The following is a 19158-nucleotide window of genomic DNA, read 5'->3' on the forward strand; positions in this document are numbered from 1 at the left end:
GCTTACAGCCGGGGGTGAGGTTAGCAAACAGTGGGGGGGGGGGTGACTCTGAGTGTGGAGAGGTTGCACCTGGTGCACGGCGGGCAATTTGGGAGCTGCTGGCTGCGGACTGTGAGTGGGGGTAGGGTTCCACCGTACGCCATCGTAACACTTTTAAGGTGGCACTGAAAATCTAACCCCAGCAGGACGGCAGCGCAGAGGTCGGGCAGGACCAGAAGTTTAAAATGATCGTACACGGTCCCGTCTACTACGAGTGTCACTACGCAGTAGCCGCCGATGTCCGCCGACTGGGACTCGGAGGCCATAGAAATCCGCTGGTGCGCAGGCAGGACTGGGAGAGAGCAATGCCGCAGCATGTCGGGGTGGATGAAGCTCTCCGTGCTCCCAGAGTCAAAAAGGCAGATTGTATCGTGGCCATTTACCTTAATGTCCATTGTGGAACTGGCCAGCTGGTGCGGTCTCGCTTGGTCCAGTGTAACGGATGCCAGCGTAGGGGTCGGTGTGTCGCTGCGGGTATCAGATGAGGCGGTGTTGGGGGCCTGCTGCGTTCCGGCTGTCGTCCAAGATGGCGGCGTCCATGATCCCCATGTGGCTGGAGGCGTCCAAAATGGCTGCTGTACCGGTGGTTCGCACATGGCCGGGGAGGCCCAAGATGGCGGCCCGCATGGCCCACACGCGGCGCTGCTGGGGTTCGGGGTGGCTTTGGCCCTGCAGACGTTAGCGTAGTGTCCCTTCTTCCCGCAGCCCGAGCAGATCGCGTTTTTCGCCGGGCAGCGCGCTCTGGGGTGTTTTGCCTGGCCACAGAAGTAGCATTTCTGGCCTTGGGGCACTGCTGTCTGGCCTTGGGACACTGCTGCGGTAGTTGGGCCGTTGCTGGGGTGTGGCTGGGGTGGCATGGCGCTATGAGGCGGTCCTACCGTGTCCCAGGCTGTCATTCCCCGCGGCGTCCACGGTGCAGAGGAGTAGGCATCCATGCCCCGGTAGGCTGCATCCAATGATAGTGCGAGTTCAGAGGCCTTGTTGAGGTCGAGGTCACTCTGCTCCAACAGTCGCTGTCGGGTGTAATTGGATCTGTGGCCCACTACAAAAGCGTCCCGGATAAGTTCCTCTGTGTACACGGCGGCCTTTACATCCTTACAACCACAGGCCCGGCCAAGCACAGACAGTGCCTGAAGGTATTCCACGGTCGATTCCCCAGGTTGTTGTTTACGACTCCCCAGAAGGTGCCTGGCGTACACTTCGTTCACTGGGCGCGTGTACTGGTCCTTGAGGAGCTTGATAGCGTCCGCGTACGAGGTCGCGTCTTGGATGACCGAGTACACTCGGTGGTTCACTTTGGAGGTCAGGACATCCAGTTTGTCCTCGTCCGATTTGATTGCTGCGGAGGCGGCCAGGAATTTTTCGAAACACTTAAGCCAGTGAGTAAACTTGGTGGATGAGTCCGCCTCCTGATGATCTAAGTCCAGGCATGCTGGAGGATCTTCTCCATTATAAAAATGTTGTTAATAAAATTGATGCGCTATCAATTACTCATAAAAGACTGAGAGTTAAGAGAGTAACTAAAGGCTTTTATTAACAAAAGAATGAAGGTCTGCCTCGAGTGGTCGACCGGTCCAGAAATACAAAGGGCTGGGGAGCAGTCACCTTTATACTAGGACTTGTGGGAGGAGTCAGCCGAGACATGTCCAGGCATGTACACAGTGGAATACAAACAGTGGTTTACCACACTCAGACCCTCTCCTTCTCTCGGAGATATCTGTACACTGACTGGCATAGCTCAGTCGCTCTCCCTCAGGGAGATATCTATACACTGACTGGGGTCTCTCAGTCCCTCTCCCTCAGGGAGATATCTGTACACTGACTGGGGTCTCTCAGTCCCTCTCCCTCAGGGAGATATCTATACACTGACTGGGGTCTCTCAGTTCTTCTCCCTCAGGGAGATATCTGTACACTGACTGGGGTCTCTCAGTCCCTCTCCCTCTCTCGGAGATATCTGTACACTGACTGGGGTCTCTCAGTCCCTCTCCCTCTCTCGGAGATATCTATACACTGACTGGGGTCTCTCAGTCCCTCTCCCTCAGGGAGATATCTGTACACTGACTAGTGTCCCTCTCCCTCTCTCGGAGATATCTGTACACTGACTGGGGACTCTCAGTCCCTCTCCCGCTCTCGGAGATATCTGTACACTGACTGGGGTCTCTCAGTCCCTCTCCCTCTCTCGGAGATATCTGTACACTGACTGGGGTCTCTCAGTCCCTCTCCCTCTCTCGGAGATATCTGTACACTGACTGGTGTCCCTCTCCCTCTCTCGGAGGTATCTGTACACTGACTGGGGACTCTCAGTCCCTCTCCCTCTCTCGGAGATATCTATACACTGACTGGGGTCTCTCAGTCCCTCTCCCTCAGGGAGATATCTATACACTGACTGGGGCCTCTCAGTCCCTCTCCCTCTCTCGGAGATATCTATACACTGACTGGGGTCTCTCAGTCCCTCTCCCTCTCTCGGAGATATCTGTACAGTGACTGGGGTCTCTCAGTCCCTCTCCCTCTCTCGGAGATATCTATACACTGACTGGGGTCTCTGAGTCCCTCTCCCTCAGGGAGATATCTGTACACTGACTGGGGTCTCTCAGTCCCTCTCCCTCTCTCGGAGATATCTGTACAGTGACTGGGGTCTCTCAGTCCCTCTCCCTCTCTCGGAGATATCTATACACTGACTGGGGTCTCTGAGTCCCTCTCCCTCAGGGAGATATCTGTACACTGACTGGGGTCTCTCAGTCAATTTCAATTCAATTCAAATCGCTTTATTGGCATGACAAGTTACATCTTATGTTGCCAAAGCATCGGAAAACATTCATGTTTGTTCACAAAAATACAGATCTATCCATACAGTGTATAAACAGACAGATCCCTGAGTGTATAAATATACTTTCATATAATTTATATATACTCTTATCTTATTTTTAGTGGTTGTCCCTCTGTTTATGGCAAGCTGTAACATAGCGTGCCGCCAGTGTTATGCAACTTCTCTCTTCCCCTAATAGGTATGGGAGTTTTTGGTCGTCATTCAATTTTCTGAATTCCGGGCATATTTTTGTAAATTTTGGGTAGAAATTCTCCCTTATGCCCTGATATTTTCTACAAGCTGTGAGGAAGTGCATCTCTGTCTCCACCATTCCCTGACTGCAGTGAGAGCATATCCTGTCCTCTCTTGGTAGCCGGGTCTGCCTGTGTCTACCTTTTTCGATCGCCAGGCTATGTTCACTAAGTCTGTACATTGTCAGGATTTTTCTCAGTTTGCTGTCCTTTACCATGGTCAGGTAATCAGCTATGTTGTATTGTCTGTTTAGGGCCAAGTAGCAATTGAGTTTGCTTTGGGTTTTTGTTGTTTCTGCCCAATATGTCAGATATTTTTCCTTTTGCTTAGCGACGATTGTGTTGGGTCGAATTCTTTGTGTTACGCTGTCACTGTCCCGGGGCTGGTTATTGTTAGTAGAGAGAGAATTGCAGACGGAGTGAATACACATGCTGAAGATGGGCTGCTGAGATTTTAGTGTTTTTAGTGTCTAAAGTGGGGGAAAAAGTTTCATTTCAATTTAGTTCTAGTTAAGTTAGTTTAGTTTAGGTTAGTTTAAGTTTAGATTAGTCTAGACAAAGTAGAGAAGGAAAAGACCGCCAGAAAGACTACCAAAGAAAAAAAAAACCCAGAGGAAAATAGAGGGAAAAAAAAGCCAAAGCAAAAAAAAAAAAAAAGAAACAAGAGAAGAACTACACAAACCAGTGAACGGCAGCCACACGGGGCTTCAGCAGCGGTGGTTGAGTCGGCGGCATCGGGACCGAGTTCGAGGAGGCGAGGTGACTCGGGCCGCAGCCCAGCGGTCCAGCAACCGGCACAGCCGAGGGGACTCGGGCCGCATCCCAGAAATCGGCACAGCCGAGGAGATCCGGAACGCAGCCCGGCAATCGGCACAGCGGAGAGGACTCGGGCCGCATCGCAGAAATCGGCACAGCCGAGGAGATTCGGAACGCAGCCCGGAAATCCAGCAATCAGCACAGCCGAGGGGACTCGGGCCACAGCCCAACAATCCAGCACGGGAAAGGCCCGAGGAGCCAGGCCAGCAGGCACAGAGACCTCTGAGGAGAAGGAGAGCAACCAGAAGGCTCGCAACCAAGACCGTGAGTACAGGGCCCAGGGAGGGTGGCCCAGGGAAAGGCCCGAGGAACCAGGCCGAAACAGAGGCCCAGAGACCTCTGAGGGGGAGGGGAACAGCCCGAAGGCACCGGGAAACAGTGGCTCACAGACTCAGACCTGAGAAGGGTGAACCCAGGAGCCGAGGCCCAGGGACCACGGGGTCGGAGAGGGGGACCGGGAAAGTTCGCGAACAGGGAGAGGGTAACACCAAACCCGGGGCCCCAGAAAAGCTTATTCTAAGATCAACAATACTTTACCAAAAATGAGCGAATCAGAAGATCCACAACAGCCCCGCTTCCAGATTCCCCCCAACACCACAAAAAAAGCTATAAAAACGATCAAGCATGCTCAGATGAGAGAAAAACCAGAAACTCTCTTTACTGACTGTTACAACAATGGGACAAAAAGTAACCTCATATTCTACTCAGATCAGCCAGCGGCTTGGATCAGAGCAATAAAATCACACTATACCAGTGTTAAGCTAAAAAATACCGCAAATGGGTCCATAATGAAAATTAACACACCAGGAGACAGTTCAATCACGACTGTCAACGCGTACAATACCGGAACAATATTAGTGCAAGGCAACCTCGACAAATTTGCAACGGCCTTCAGGACACTGAAAAGATCAACTACGAGGGGAATGAACAGCCCCAGAGTGGCCCGCACTCCCCCCAACATTGACAACTTACCAGGAGAAAATCTGCATGGTCAAGGGATGAACGAGCCACACAGTTCAAACCAGACACTAACCCCGGGGAACCACAGCCACACGATACAACTGACAAACCCCAGCATAACTACCACGGAGGAAGCCACACATAGTTCCCCTACCATTCCCAGCCCACCAAGAGAAGAGCAGCATAGCCAGGAAGTGAGTGAGCCTTCCAGGGCCGACCAGCTTAGCCAGGAAGTGAGTGAGCCTTCCAGGGCCGACCAGACACATACCCCGGGATCACACAGCCAGATACAACCAAAAGATAAATTTTATCAATTAGAGATAGAGATGGTTAAACTTAGAGAGGAGGTCCTCAAATTGAATGACAAACAAAAGCAGGAGAGGGAGAGACACAAGAGAGAGCTGAATAGACTTGATAACCAGGTGAATCTACTTAAGAATCAGGTGAAAGAGCTGCAGGAAAAAGAAGAGAGCCATAGAGGAGAGAAAACACCATTAGACCAGCAACCAGAGACTAGAGATAAGACAAGACAGAGCCGGACGGAACGGCTGCACTCCCACACGGAACAAAAGCAACAGACACACAATACAAGGGGTGCCACACAGACCGACCAGCATGCTGACTCGCAATCTTCCCCCACCACCATGGAACCACAAGCGAGCCGCTCACAAGAGGTACGCACACACCAGACACCCCAGCCCAGCACACACACTATGAGTCCAGGCGAAAGCCACCAGACAGTAAACACAAACAAGGCTGACGTCGTAATACTCATAGACTCAAATGGGAAATTTCTATGGGAGAAAAAGCTCTTCCCTAGAAGTAAAGTAGAAAAGATTTGGTGCCCAACAACAGACAGAGCCATGGGATGGCTGACCAAAGCCAGATTAGGCTCCCCCCAACACATAATAATACACACGGGCACAAATGACCTAAAGGCCAAACAGAAAGAGGTAGCAACATCGCTCAGAGCAATGATTAGGAAGGCAAGCAGTACATTTCCAAACACTAGAATCACTGTTTCCACAATATTGCCGAGAACAGACTTCAACAACAACACAATTCATGAGATAAATGCCAGCATAGCAACAGAATGCGAATCAAACCACAACGTACACCTGGCCCAACACCCCACCCTCGATGAAGAATGTCTTTACGACCACGTCCACATCCAAAGGCAAAAAATATCGATCTTTGCTAAAGCCCTGAAGGACGTCGCTTTTAACCGGGTCCATACCCAGACTCCAAGAGGACCCCCCCCCGACCACCAGAGATCAGCGGGGTACATATCAGGAACACTACAAAGACCACCACCACACCAACCGAGACCGGAGAGGATCCCCATGCAAAACAACATTATCAGACCTGCACCACTCCTGTCCCACAGGGGAATAGGACCGCTACCAGCCAGACAGAGGGAGAGATGCACAGGACGTACGCAATACCTCAGACAGAAACAATCCATTAAGAGACAATAAGCAGATGTGCAGCAGCATCTACTTCCGCCTTATGGATCAAGGACTAATTAATAGAAAGAACTGTAACCAAATTGTATTAACTTTTGTAGACAACTGGGGTGATCTTTTTTTTCCCCACACTTAGACACGACAAACACGTACCACTCTTTAACCTATCATAGAAAAAGATAAAACTTAACATGAAATCCTTATATATTTCGACCTGGAATATCCAAGGTCTACGCTCTTCACTGCGAGAAGTGAAGAGTAGGACCCCAGAGTTCATAGAGGAAACTAAAGATCTAGATATTATCATTTTACAGGAAACTTGGTATAAAGGAAAAGGACACACCGGCTGTCCCCAAGGGTACACTGAGCTAGTGGTCCCCTCCAATAAATTACCAAGTGTAACCCAAGGCAGAGACTCCGGAGGCATACTGATCTGGTTTAAAACAGAACTTAAGAATTACATCAAATTTATAAAAAAGGGCGAAAACCATATGTGGCTCAAACTTGAGAGGGAGATTATCTCAAACACCCAAGATGTTTACATTTGCGCACTTTATATCCCTCCAATCGATTCCCCGTACTACAAAGAGGACACCTTCTCCAACATGGAGGGGGAAATTATCCAATACCAGGCCCAGGGGAACGTGTTGATCTGTGGGGACCTCAATTCAAGAACGGGCGAAGAACCAGACTTCACCAATAATCAGGGAAACAATTACGTATTCGGGAATAACCACTTTGACATCCCTTCCCTTCCATACAGGCATAACTGCGACAAGCAGTCAAATACCAACGGTAAACAGCTACTACAGCTCTGTCGAAACCTGGGTCTGTACATTGTCAATGGTAGGTTCATAGGAGACCTCCTAGGAAGATCGACCTACTGCTCACCTCTTGGCTGCAGCACAGTAGACTATATGATTACAGACTTGGACCCATCCTCTTTCAGAGCATTCACAGTCAAACCACAAACAACACTGTCAGATCACAGTCAAATTACTATGTTTCTCAAAAAGACAGAAACAAACAACATAGAAACACAACCCAGTAAACTGTACAACACCAAAAAATCGTACAGATGGGCCAAAAACGACACGGAAAAATACCAGAAAACAATTAGCAATGCATCAACTCAAGCTCTCTTAGACACCTTTCTGGATAACATATACACTCACAATAAAGAAGGCGTAAACCGGGCAGTTAGTAAACTAAACAATATTTTTGATAATTTGGCAACAAATGCAAACTTGAAAGCTCGCAAGAACAAACCCAAAACAAAAAACTATGAAAAATGGTTTGACCATGATTGCCATAACATGAGGAAAAAACTTAGAAAACTATCAAACCAAAAACACAGACATCCAGAAAACGAGGAATTACGCCTTACTTATTGTCAGACGCTAACACAATACAGAAACACACTCAGGACCAAAAAAGAGCAATTTATTAAGAATACACTCAGCTCCATGGAGGAATCCATTGAGTAGAATTGTTTCTGGGACAACTTGAAAACACTACACAAAAAACAACACGACGATTTGTCCATTCAAAATGGGGACACATGGGTAAACCACTTTGAAAAATTATACCAGAAAAACACACTAGGACCAGAGCAACACCAAATACGCAAAAAACTTGAAAAGCTTGAAATGGCCATAAAAGATAACCAAAACCCGCTAGACGCCATAATAACAGAAAAAGAACTTCTTGAAAAACTCAAGGACCTGCGACCAGGAAAAGCTTGCGGGACAGCACGGTGGCACAGTGGTTAGCACTGTTGCCTCACAGCACCAGGGACCCGGGTTCGAATCCGGCCTCGGGCGACTGTCTGTGTGGAGTTTGCACATTCTCCCCGTGTTTGCGTGGGTTTCCTCCGGGTGCTCCGGTTTCCTCCCACAGTCCAAAGATGTGCGAGTTAGGTTGATTGGCTATGATAAATTGACCCTTAGTGTTAGGGGGATTAAATATGTGGGGTTACGGGGATAGGGTGGGATATGTGTTGGTGTAGGGGTTACGGGGATCGGGTGGGATATGTGTCGGTGCAGGCTCGATGGGCCAAAATGGCCTCTATCTGCACTGTGGGGTTTCTGTGATTCTGTGATTCTGTGTGACAGACGGCATACTAAACGAGATGATTAAACACGCAGACGACAAACTGAAACTGGCTATCCTAAAACTCTTCAACTTGGTTCTGAGTGTCGGTTATTTCCCTGACATCTGGAACAAAGGACTCATAACACCCATATACAAAAGTGGGGACAAAATCGACCCAAACAACTATCGAGGCATCTGTGTAAACAGTAACCTGGGGAAGGTATTCTGTAGCATCATAAACAAAAGACTTATAAACTTCCTTGAAGAGCACAATGTCTTGAGTAAAAGCCAAATTGGATTCCTGCCAAACTATAGAACATCCGATCATATCTTCACCCTACAGACCCTAATTGACAAACACGTTCACCATAACAAAAGCAAAATCTACGCATGCTTTGTAGATTTCCAGAAGGCTTTCGACTCCATCTGGCATGACGGTTTATTCCTGAAACTTATCGAAAGCGGGGTAGGAGGGAAAACATATGATGTAATTAAATCAATGTATACAAACAATAAATGTGCAGTTAAAATTGGAGACAAACAAACAAAATACTTCCCACAGGGGCGGGGGGTGACGCAGGGCTCGCCAATCTCACCGACACTCTTTAATATTTACATTAATGGATTGGCAAAACTACTTGAACAATCTACAGCACCCGGCCTCACCCTATATGAATCCAAGGTTAAATTCCTCCTCTATGCCGACGACCTGGTTCTGCTGTCACCAACTAAGGAGGGTCTACAGCAGAACCTGGACCTGCTGGAGTCGTACTGCCAGACTTGGGCCCTGACAATAAATCCCCAAAAAACCAAAGTCCTTGTGTTCCAGCAAAGATCCAAACAACATGGACCCACAATAAATTTCACAGTAGGAACAACCAAAATTGAACAAACCACTCACTACACATACTTGGGCTTAAAAATCAGTTCTACGGGAAACTTCAAACTGGCTGTGAATGAACTGAAAGAGAAAGCAAGAAGGGCTTTCTATGCCATCAAAAAATCAATCCAAATAGAAATCCCAATTAGCATTTGGCTCAAAATTTTCAAATCAGTAATTGAACCAATTGCACTCTATGGCAGTGAGGTCTGGGGACCACTAACACAACAAGATTTTGCAAAATGGGACAAACACCCAATTGAGATCCTACATGCGGAATTCTGTAAAAGTATCCTCCGGACTCAAAGGAAAACAGTAAACAATGCATGCAGGGCGGAACTAGGCCAATACCCATTAATAATCACTATCCAAAAAAGAGCCACCAAATTTTGGAATCACCTACAAATGAGCAACCCCCAATGCTATCACTACGACGCCCTGAAATGCCAAGAGCTGACCATAAAGAAGAATACCCTCAGTCAACTAGTCCTGGGACTCAATAAAGTAACTAATAACAATACTAACAATAACCAGCCCCAGGACAGTGACAGGGTAACACAAAGAATTCGACCCAACACAATCGTCGCTAAGCAAAAGGAAAAATATCTGTCATATTGGGCAGAAACAACAAAAACCCAAAGCAAACTCAATTGCTACTTGGCCCTAAACAGACAATACAACATAGCTGATTACCTGACCATGGTAAAGGATAACAAACTGAGAAGAACCTTGACAAGGTACAGACTTAGCGAACATAGCCTAGCGATCGAAAAAGGCAGACACAGGCAGACCAGGCTGCCAAGAGAAGACAGGATATGCTCTCACTGCAGTCAGGGAGTAGTCGAGACAGAGATGCACTTCCTCACAGCCTGTGGAAAATATCAGGGCATCAGAGAGAATTTCTATCAAAAATTCTCACAAATATGCCCTGAATTCAGAAATCTGACTGACAACCAAAAACTCCCATTCCTACTGGGGGAGGAGAGAAGCTGTGTAACACTGGCGGCACACTATGTTACAGCTTGCCATGAACAGAGGGACAACCAGTAAACTAAGACAAGAGTATATATAAACAAGGCGAAAATATATTTATAAACTCAGGGATATACCTGTTTATACACTGTATGAATGGAACCGCGTTTATGTGTTCAACCATAAATGTATTTTGATGCTTTGGCAACATAAGATGTACCTTATCATGCCAATAAAGCGATTTGTATTGTATTGTATTGTAGTGTTCGTAGTTACTTCACTGAGTCCCAGGACTAGTTGACTGAGGGTATTCTTCTTTATGGTCAGCTCTTGGCATTTCAGGGCGTCGTAGTGATAGCATTGGGGGTTGCTCATTTGTAGGTGATTCCAAAATTTGGTGGCTCTTTTTTGGATAGTGATTATTAATGGATATTGGCCTAGTTCCGCCCTGCATGCATTGTTTACTGTTTTCCTTTGAGTCCGGAGGATACTTTTACAGAATTCTGCATGTAGGATCTCAATTGGGTGTTTGTCCCATTTTGCAAATTCTTGTTGTATTAGCGGTCCCCATACCTCACTGCCATAGAGTGCAATTGGTTCAATTACTGATTTGAAAATTTTTAGCCAAATGCTAATTGGGATTTCTATTTGGATTGATTTTTTAATGGCATAGAAAGCCCTTCTTGCTTTCTCTTTCAGTTCATTCACAGCCAGTTTGAAGTTTCCCGTAGAACTGATTTTTAAGCCCAAGTATGTGTAGTTCGTGGTTTGTTCAATTTTGGTTGTTCCTAGTGTGAAATTTATTTTGGGTCCCTGATGTCTGGATCTTTGCTGGAACACAAGGACTTTGGTTTTTTGGGGATTTATTGTCAGGGCCCAAGTCTGGCAGTACGACTCCAGCAGATCCAGGTTCTGCTGTAGACCCTCCTTAGTTGGTGACAGCAGAACCAGGTCGTCTGCATAGAGGAGGAATTTAACCTTGGATTCATATAGGGTGAGGCCGGGCGCTGTAGATTGTTCAAGTAGTTTTGCCAATTCATTTATGTAAATATTAAAGAGTGTCGGTGAGATTGGCGAGCCCTGCGTCACCCCCCGCCTCTGTGGGAAGTATTTTGTTTGTTTGTCTCCAATTTTAACTGCACATTTGTTGTTTGTATACATTGATTTAATTACATCATATGTTTTTCCCCCTACCCCGCTTTCGATAAGTTTCAGGAATAAACCGTCATGCCAGATGGAGTCGAAAGCCTTCTGGAAATCTATAAAGCATGTGTAGATTTTGCTTTTGTCATGGTGAACGTGTTTGTCAATTAGGGTCTGTAGGGTGAAGATATGATCTGATGTTCTATAGTTTGGCAGGAATCCAATTTGGCTTTTACTCAAGACATTGTGCTCCTCAAGGAAGTTTATAAGTCTTTTGTTTATGATGCTACAGAATACCTTCCCCAGGTTACTGTTTACACAGATGCCTCGATAGTTATTTGGGTCGGCTTTGTCCCCACTTTTGTATATTGGCGTTATGAGTCCTTTGTTCCAGATATCAGGGAAGTAACCGACACTCAGAACCAAGTTGAAGAGTTTTAGGATAGCCAGTTTCATTTTGTCGTCTGTGTGTTTAATCATCTCGTTTAGTATGCCGTCTGTCCCGCAAGCTTTTCCTGGTCGCAGGTCCTTGAGTTTTTCAAAAAGTTCTTTTTCTGTTATTATGGAGTCTAGCGGGTTTTGGTTATCTTTTATGGCCATTTCTAGCTTTTCCAGTTTTTTGCATATTTGGTGTTGCTCTGGCCTTCGTGTGTTTTTCTGGTATAATTTTTCAAAGTGGTTTTCCCATGTGTCCCCATTTTGAATGGCCAATTCGTCGTGTTGTTTTTTGTGTAGTGTATTCAAGTTGTCCAAGAAACAATTGGAATCAATGGATTCCTCCATGGAGCTGAGTGTATTCTTAATATATTGCTCTTTTTTGGTTCTGAGTGTGTTTCTGTATTGTGTTAGTGTCTGACAATAAGTAAGGTGTATTTCCTCGTTTTCTGGATGTCTGTGTTTTTGGTTTGATATTTTTCTAAGTTTTTTCCTCATGTTATGGCAATCTGGGTCAAACCATTTTTCATAGTTTTTTGTTTTGAGTTTGTTCTTGCGAGTTTTCAAGTTTGCACTTGTTGCCAAATTATCAAAAATATTGTTTAGGTTATTTACTGCCCGGTTTACGCCTTCTTTATTGTGAGTGTATATGTTATCCAGAAAGGTGTCCAAGAGAGCTTGAGTTGATGCATTGCTAATTGTTTTCTGGTATTTTTCCGTGTCGTTTTTGGCCCATCTGTACGATTTTTTTGGTGTTGTACAGTTTACTGGGTTGTGTTTCTATGTTGTTTGTTTCTGTCTTTTTGAGATACATAGTAATTTGACTGTGATCTGACAGTGTTGTTTGTGGTTTGACTGTGAATGCTCTGAAAGAGGATGGGTCCAAATCTGTAATCATATAGTCTACTGTGCTGCAGCCAAGAGGTGAGCAATAGGTCGATCTTCCTAGGAGGTCTCCTATGAACCTACCATTGACAATGTATAGACCCAGGCTTCGACAGAGCTGTAGGAGCTGTTTTCCGTTGGTATTTGTCTGCTTGTCGCAGTTATGCCTGTATGGAAGGGAAGGGATATCAAAGTGGTTATTCCCGAATACGTAATTGTTTCCCTGATTATTGGTGAAGTCTGGTTCTTCGCCCGTTCTTGAATTGAGGTCCCCACAGATCAACACGTTCCCCTGGGCCTGGTATTGGATAATTTCCCCCTCCATGTTGGAGAAGGTGTCCTCTTTGTAGTACGGGGAATCGATTGGAGGGATATAAAGTGCGCAAATGTAAACATCTTGGGTGTTAGAGATAATCTCCCTCTCAATTTTGAGCCACATGTGGTTTTCGCCCTTTTTTATAAATTTGATGTAATTCTTAAGCTCTGTTTTAAACCAGATCAGTATGCCTCCGGAGTCTCTGCCTTGGGTTACTCTTGGTAATTTATTGGAGGGGACCACCAGCTCAGTGTACCCTTGGGGACAGCCAGTGTGTCCTTTTCCTTTATACCAAGTTTCCTGTAAAATGATAATATCTAGATCTTTAGTTTCATCTATGAACTCTGGGGTCCTACTCTTCACGTCGAGCACCGAAGAGCGTAGACCTTGGATATTCCAGGTCAAAATATATAAGGATTTCATGTTAAGTTTGATCTTTTACGATGATAGGTTAAAGAGTGGTACGTGTTTGTCGTGTCTAAGTGTGGGAAAAAAAGATCATCTCGGTTGTCTATAAAAGTTAATACTATTTGGTTACAGTTCTTTCTATTAATTAGTCCTTGATCCATAAGGCGGAAGTAGGTGCTGCTGCACATCTGCTTATTGTCTCTTAATGGATTGTCTCTGTCTGAGGTATTGCGTACGTCCTGTGCATCTCTCCCTCTGTCTGGCTGGGAGCGGTCCTGTTCCCCTGTGGGACAGGAGTGGTGCAGGTCTGATGTTGTTGTGCATGGGGATCCTCTCTGGTCTCGGTTGGTGTGGTGGTGGTCTTTGTAGTGGTCCTGATATGTACCTCGCTGATCTCTGGTGGTCGGGGGGGGTCCTCTTGGAGTCTGGGTATGGACCCGGTTAAAAGCGACGTCCTTCAGGGCTTTAGCAAAGATCGATACTCAGGGAGATATCTGTACACTGACTGGGGTCTCTGAGTCCCTCTCCCTCAGGGAGATATCTGTACACTGACTGGGGTCTCTCAGTCTCTCTCCCTCAGGGAGATATCTGTACACTGACTGGGGTCTCTCAGTCCCTCTCCCTCAGGGAGATATCTGTACACTGACTGGGGTCTCTGAGTCCCTCTCTCGGAGATATCTGTACACTGACTGGGGTCTCTCAGTCCCTCTCCCTCAGGGAGATATCTGTACACTGACTGGGGTCTCTGAGTCCCTCTCTCGGAGATATCTGTACAGTGACTGGGGTCTCTCAGTCCCTCTCCCTCAGGGAGATGTCTGTACACTGACTGGGGTCTCTCAGTCCCTCTCCCTCAGGGAGATATCTGTACACTGACTGGGGTCTCTCAGTCTCTCTCCCTCAGGGAGATATCTGTACACTGACTGGGGTCTTTCAGTCCCTCTCCCTCAGGGAGCTATCTATACACTGATTGGGGTCTCTCAGTCCCTCTCCCTCAGGGAGATGTCTGTACAGTGACTGGGGTCTCTCAGTCCCTCTCCCTCAGCGAGATATCTGTACACTGACTGGGGTCTCTCAGTCCCTCTCTCTCAGGGTGATATCTGTACACTGACTGGGGTCTCTCAGTCCCTCTCCCTCAGGGAGATATCTGTACACTGACTGGTTTTTTTTTTTTTGTTCATGGGATGTGGGCATTGCTGGCAAGGCCAGTATTTATTGCCCATTCCTAATTGCCCTTGAGAAAGTGGTGGTGAGCCGCTTTCTTGAACCGCTGCAGTCCTTGAGGTGAAGGTACTCCCGCAGTGCTGTTAGGGAGGGAGTTCCAGTATTTTGACCCAGCAACGATGAAGGAGCAGCGATATACTTCCAAGTCAGTGACTTGGAGGGGAACCTGGAGGTGGTGTTGTTCCCATGCGCCTGCTGCCCTTGTCCTTCTAGGTGGAAGAAGTCACAGGTTTGGGAGGTGCTGCCGAAGAAGCCTTGGCGAGTTGCTGCAGTGCATCTTGTAGATGGTACACACTGCAGCCACGGTGCGTCAGTGGTGGAGCGGGTGAATATTTAAGATGGTGGATTGAGTGCCAATCAAGCAGGCTGCTTTGTCTTGGATGGTGTCGAGCCTCGAGTGTTGTTGGAGCTGCACTCATCCAGGCAAGTGGAGAGTAGTCCATCACACTCCTTACTTGTGCCTTGTAGATGGTGGAATGGCTTTGGGGAGTCAGGAGGTGAGACACTCGCCACAGAATACCCAGCCTCTGACCTGCTCTTGTTGCCACAGTATTTATGTGGCTGGTTCAGTTAAGTTTCTGGTCAATGCTGACCCCCCAGGATGTTGATGGTGGGGGATTCGGCGATGGTGATGCCGTTGAATGTCAAGGTGGTTAGATGCTCGCTTGTTGAAGATAGTCATTTCCTGGCACTTGTGTGGTGCGAATGTTACCTGCCACTTATCAGCCCAAGCCTGAACGTCGTCCAGGTCTTGCTACATGTGGGCAAGGACTGCTTCATTATTTGAGGAGCTGTGAATAGAACTGAACACTGTGGAGTCATCAGCGAACATCTCCACTTCTGACCTTATGATGGAGAGAAGGTCATTGATGAAACAGTTGAATATGGTTGGGCCTAGGACACTCCCCTGAGGAACTCCTGCAACAAAGACCTGGGGATGATTGACCTCCAACCACCACAACCATCTTCCTTTGTGCTAGGTATGACTCCAGCCAGTGGAGAGTTTTCACCCTGATTCCCATTGACTTCAGTTTTACTAGGGCTCCTTGATGTCTAGGGAAGTCATTCTCACCTCTGGAAATCAGCTCTTTTGTCCCTGTTTGGACCAAGGCTGTAATGAGGTCGGGAGCCGAGTGTTCCAGGCGGAACCCAAACTGGGCATCAGTGAGCAGGTTATTGGTGAGTAAGTGCCGCTTGATAGCACTGTCGATGACACCTTCCATCACTTTGCTGATGATTGAGAGTAGACTGATGGGGTGGTAATTGGCCGGGTTGGATTTGTCCTGTTTTTTGTGGACAGGTCTTATCTGGGCAGTTTTCCACATTGTCGGATAGATGCCAGTGTTGTAGCTGTACTGGAACAGCTTGGCTAGAGGTGCGGCTAGTTCTGGAGCACAAGTCTTCAGCACGATAGCTGGGATGTTGTCGGGGCCCACAGCCTTTGCTGTATCCAGTGCGCTCAGCCGTTCCTTGATATCATGTGGAGTGAATCGAACTGGCTAAGGCTGGCTTCTGTGCTGGTGGGGACCTCAGGAAGAGGCCGAGATGAATCATCCACTCGGCACTTCTGGCTGAAGATGGTTGCAAACGTCTTTCAGTCCCTCTCCTTCAGGGAGATCTCTGTAAGCTAGAGGAATGAGTGAACGCGTGCGGCCAGAGAGCTTGCAAGTGCAGGCAAGAGTGGGAGAGAGAGAGTGAGTGGGAGTGGGAGCGAGAGAGTGAGTGTGACTGAGTGTGAGTGAGTGGGAGAGAGTGCGTGTGAGTGGGAGAGAGTGATTGCGTGTGAGTGGGAGAGAGTGAGTGCGTGTGAGTGGGAGAGAGTGAGTGAGTGTGAGTGGGAGAGAGTGAGTGAGTGTGTGAGTGGGAGAGAGTGCGAGTGTGTGCGTGTGAGAGGGAGCGAGTGTGTGCGTGTGAGGGAGCGAGTGTGTGCGTGTGAGGTAGTGAGTGTGCACGTGTGAGAGGGAGCGAGTGTGTGCGTGTGAGGTAGTGAGTGTGCGCGTGTGAGAGGGAGCGAGTGTGCGCGTGTGAGGGAGCGAGTGTGTGCGTGTGAGGTAGTGAGTGTGCACGTGTGAGAGGGAGCGAGTGTGTGCGTGTGAGGTAGTGAGTGTGCGCGTGTGAGAGGGAGCGAGTGCGCGTGTGAGAGGGAGCGAGGGCGAGTGTGCATGTGAGAGGGAGCGAGGGTGAGTGTGCGTGTGAGAGGGATGGAGCGCGAGTGTGTGTGTGTGAGAGGTAGCGAGTGTGAGAGGGAGCGAGTGTGAGGGAGCGAGGGCGAGTGTGCATGTGAGAGGGAGCGAGGGCGAGTGTGCGTGTGAGAGGGATGGAGCGCGAGTGTGTGCGTGTGAGAGGGAGCGAGTGTGAGGGGCTGCGAGTGTACGCGTGTGAGAGGGAGCGAGGGCGAGTGTGCATGTGAGAGGGAGCGAGGGCGAGTGTGCGTGTGAGAGGGATGGCGCGCGAGTGGGTGCGTGAGAGGGATGGCGCGCGAGTGTGTGCGTGTAAGGTAGCGAGTGTGAGAGGGAGCGAGTGTGTGCGTGTGAGGGGGTGCGAGTGTGTGCGTGTGAGAGGGAGCGAGTGTGTGCGTGTGAGAGGGTGCGAGTGTGTGCGTGTGAGAGGGAGCGAGTGTGTGCGTGTGAGAGGGTGCAAGTGTGTGCGTGTGAGAGGGAGCGAGTGTGTGTGAGAGGGAGCGAGTGTGTGCGTGTGAGAGGGAGCGAGTGTGTGAGGGGAAGCGAGTGTGTGCGTGTGAGAGGGAGCGAGTGCGAGTGTGTGCGTGTGAGAGGGAGCGAGTGTGCGTGTGAGAGGGAGCGAGTGCGAGTGTGTGAGAGGGAGCGAGTGCGTGCGTGTGAGAGGGAGCGAGTGTGTGCGTGTGAGAGGGAGCGAGTGCGTGCGTGTGAGAGGGAGCGAGTGTGTGCGTGTGAGAGGGAGTGAGTGTGTGCGTGTGAGAGGGAGCAAGTGTGTGCATGTGAGAGGAAGCGAGTGTGCGTGAGAGGAAGCGAGTGTGTGTGCGTGTGAGAGGAAGCGAGTGTGTGCGTGTGAGAGGAAGCGAGTGTGTGCGTGTGAGAGGAAGCGAGTGTGTGCGTGTGAGAGGAAGCGAGTGTGTGCGTGTGAGAGGAAGCGAGTGTGTGCGTGTGAGAGGGAGCGAGTGTGTGCGTGTGAGAGGGAGCGAGTGTGTGCGTGTGAGAGGGAGCGAGTGTGTGCGTGTGAGAGGGAGGGAGTGTGTGCGTGTGAGAGGAAGCGAGTGTGTGCGTGTGAGAGGAAGCGAGTGTGTGCGTGTGAGAGGGAGGGAGTGTGTGCGTGTGAGAGGAAGCGAGTGTGTGCGAGAAGGAGTGAGTGTGTGCGTGTGAGAGGAAGCGAGTGTGTGCGTGTGAGAGGAAGCGAGTGTGTGCGTGTGAGAGGAAGCGAGTGTGTGCGTGTGAGAGGAAGCGAGTGTGTGCGTGTGAGAGGAAGCGAGTGTGTGTGTGAGAGAGGAAGCGAGTGTGTGCGTGTGAGAGGAAGCGAGTGTGTGCGTGAGAGGGAGCGAGTGTGTGCGTGTGAGGAAGCGAGTGTGCGTGTGAGGAAGCGAGTGTGTGCGTGTGAGGAAGCGAGTGTGTGCGTGTGAGAGGGAGCGAGTGTGTGCGTGTGAGAGGGAGCGAGTGTGTGCGTATGAGGAAGCGAGTGTGCGTGTGAGAGGGAGCGAGTGTGTGCGTGTGAGAGGGAGCGAGTGTGTGCGTGTGAGAGGGAGCGAGTGTGTGCGTGTGAGAGGGAGCGAGTGTGTGCCTGTGAGAGGAAGCGAGTGTGTGCGCGTGAGAGGAAGCGAGTGTGTGCGTGTGAGAGGGAGCGAGTGTGTGCGTGTGAGAGGGAGCGAGTGTGTGCGTGCGAGAGGGAGCGAGTGTGTGCGTGCGAGAGGGAGCGAGTGTGTGCGTGCGAGAGGGAGCGAGTGTGTGCGTGCGAGAGGGAGCGAGTGTGTGCGTGCGAGAGGGAGCGAGTGTGTGCGTGCAAGAGGGTGCGAGTGTGTGCGTGTGAGAGGAAGCGAGTGTGTGCGTGTGAGAGGAAGCGAGTGTGTGTGTGTGTGAGGGGGTGCGAGTGTGTGCGTGTGAGAGGGAGCGAGTGCGTGTGAGAGGAAGCGAGTGTGTGCATGTGAGAGGATGCGAGTGTGTGCGTGTGAGAGGAAGCGAGTGTGTGCGTGTGAGAGGGAGCGAGTGTGTGCGTGTGAGAGGGAGCGAGTGTGTGCGTGTGAGAGGATGCGAGTGTGTGCGTGTGAGAGGAAGCGAGTGTGTGCGTGTGAGAGGGAGCGAGTGTGTGCGTGTGAGAGGGAGCGAGTGTGTGCGTGTGAGAGGAAGCGAGTGTGTGCGTGTGAGAGGAAGTGAGTGTGAGAGGGAGCGAGAGTGTGCGTGTGAGAGGAAGCGAGTGTGTGCGTGTGAGAGGAAGCGAGTGTGTGTGTGTGTGAGGGGGTGCGAGTGTGTGCGTGTGAGAGGGAGCGAGTGCGTGTGAGA

The 19158-nt window shown here is 49.1% G+C and overlaps 1 protein-coding gene across 1 annotated transcript in view; it reads left to right on the plus strand.

Annotated features, from left to right (window-relative positions):
• LOC147113191 (dynein regulatory complex subunit 5-like) overlaps window positions 1-19158 on the plus strand; it is a 53253-nt gene that overhangs the window by 15236 nt on the left and 18859 nt on the right.

The sequence above is a fragment of the Somniosus microcephalus genome, chromosome 9, assembly GCF_052327205.1.
Source record: "Somniosus microcephalus isolate GS21.2 chromosome 9, FLI_Smic_1.0, whole genome shotgun sequence".
Lineage (NCBI taxonomy): Eukaryota > Metazoa > Chordata > Chondrichthyes > Squaliformes > Somniosidae > Somniosus > Somniosus microcephalus.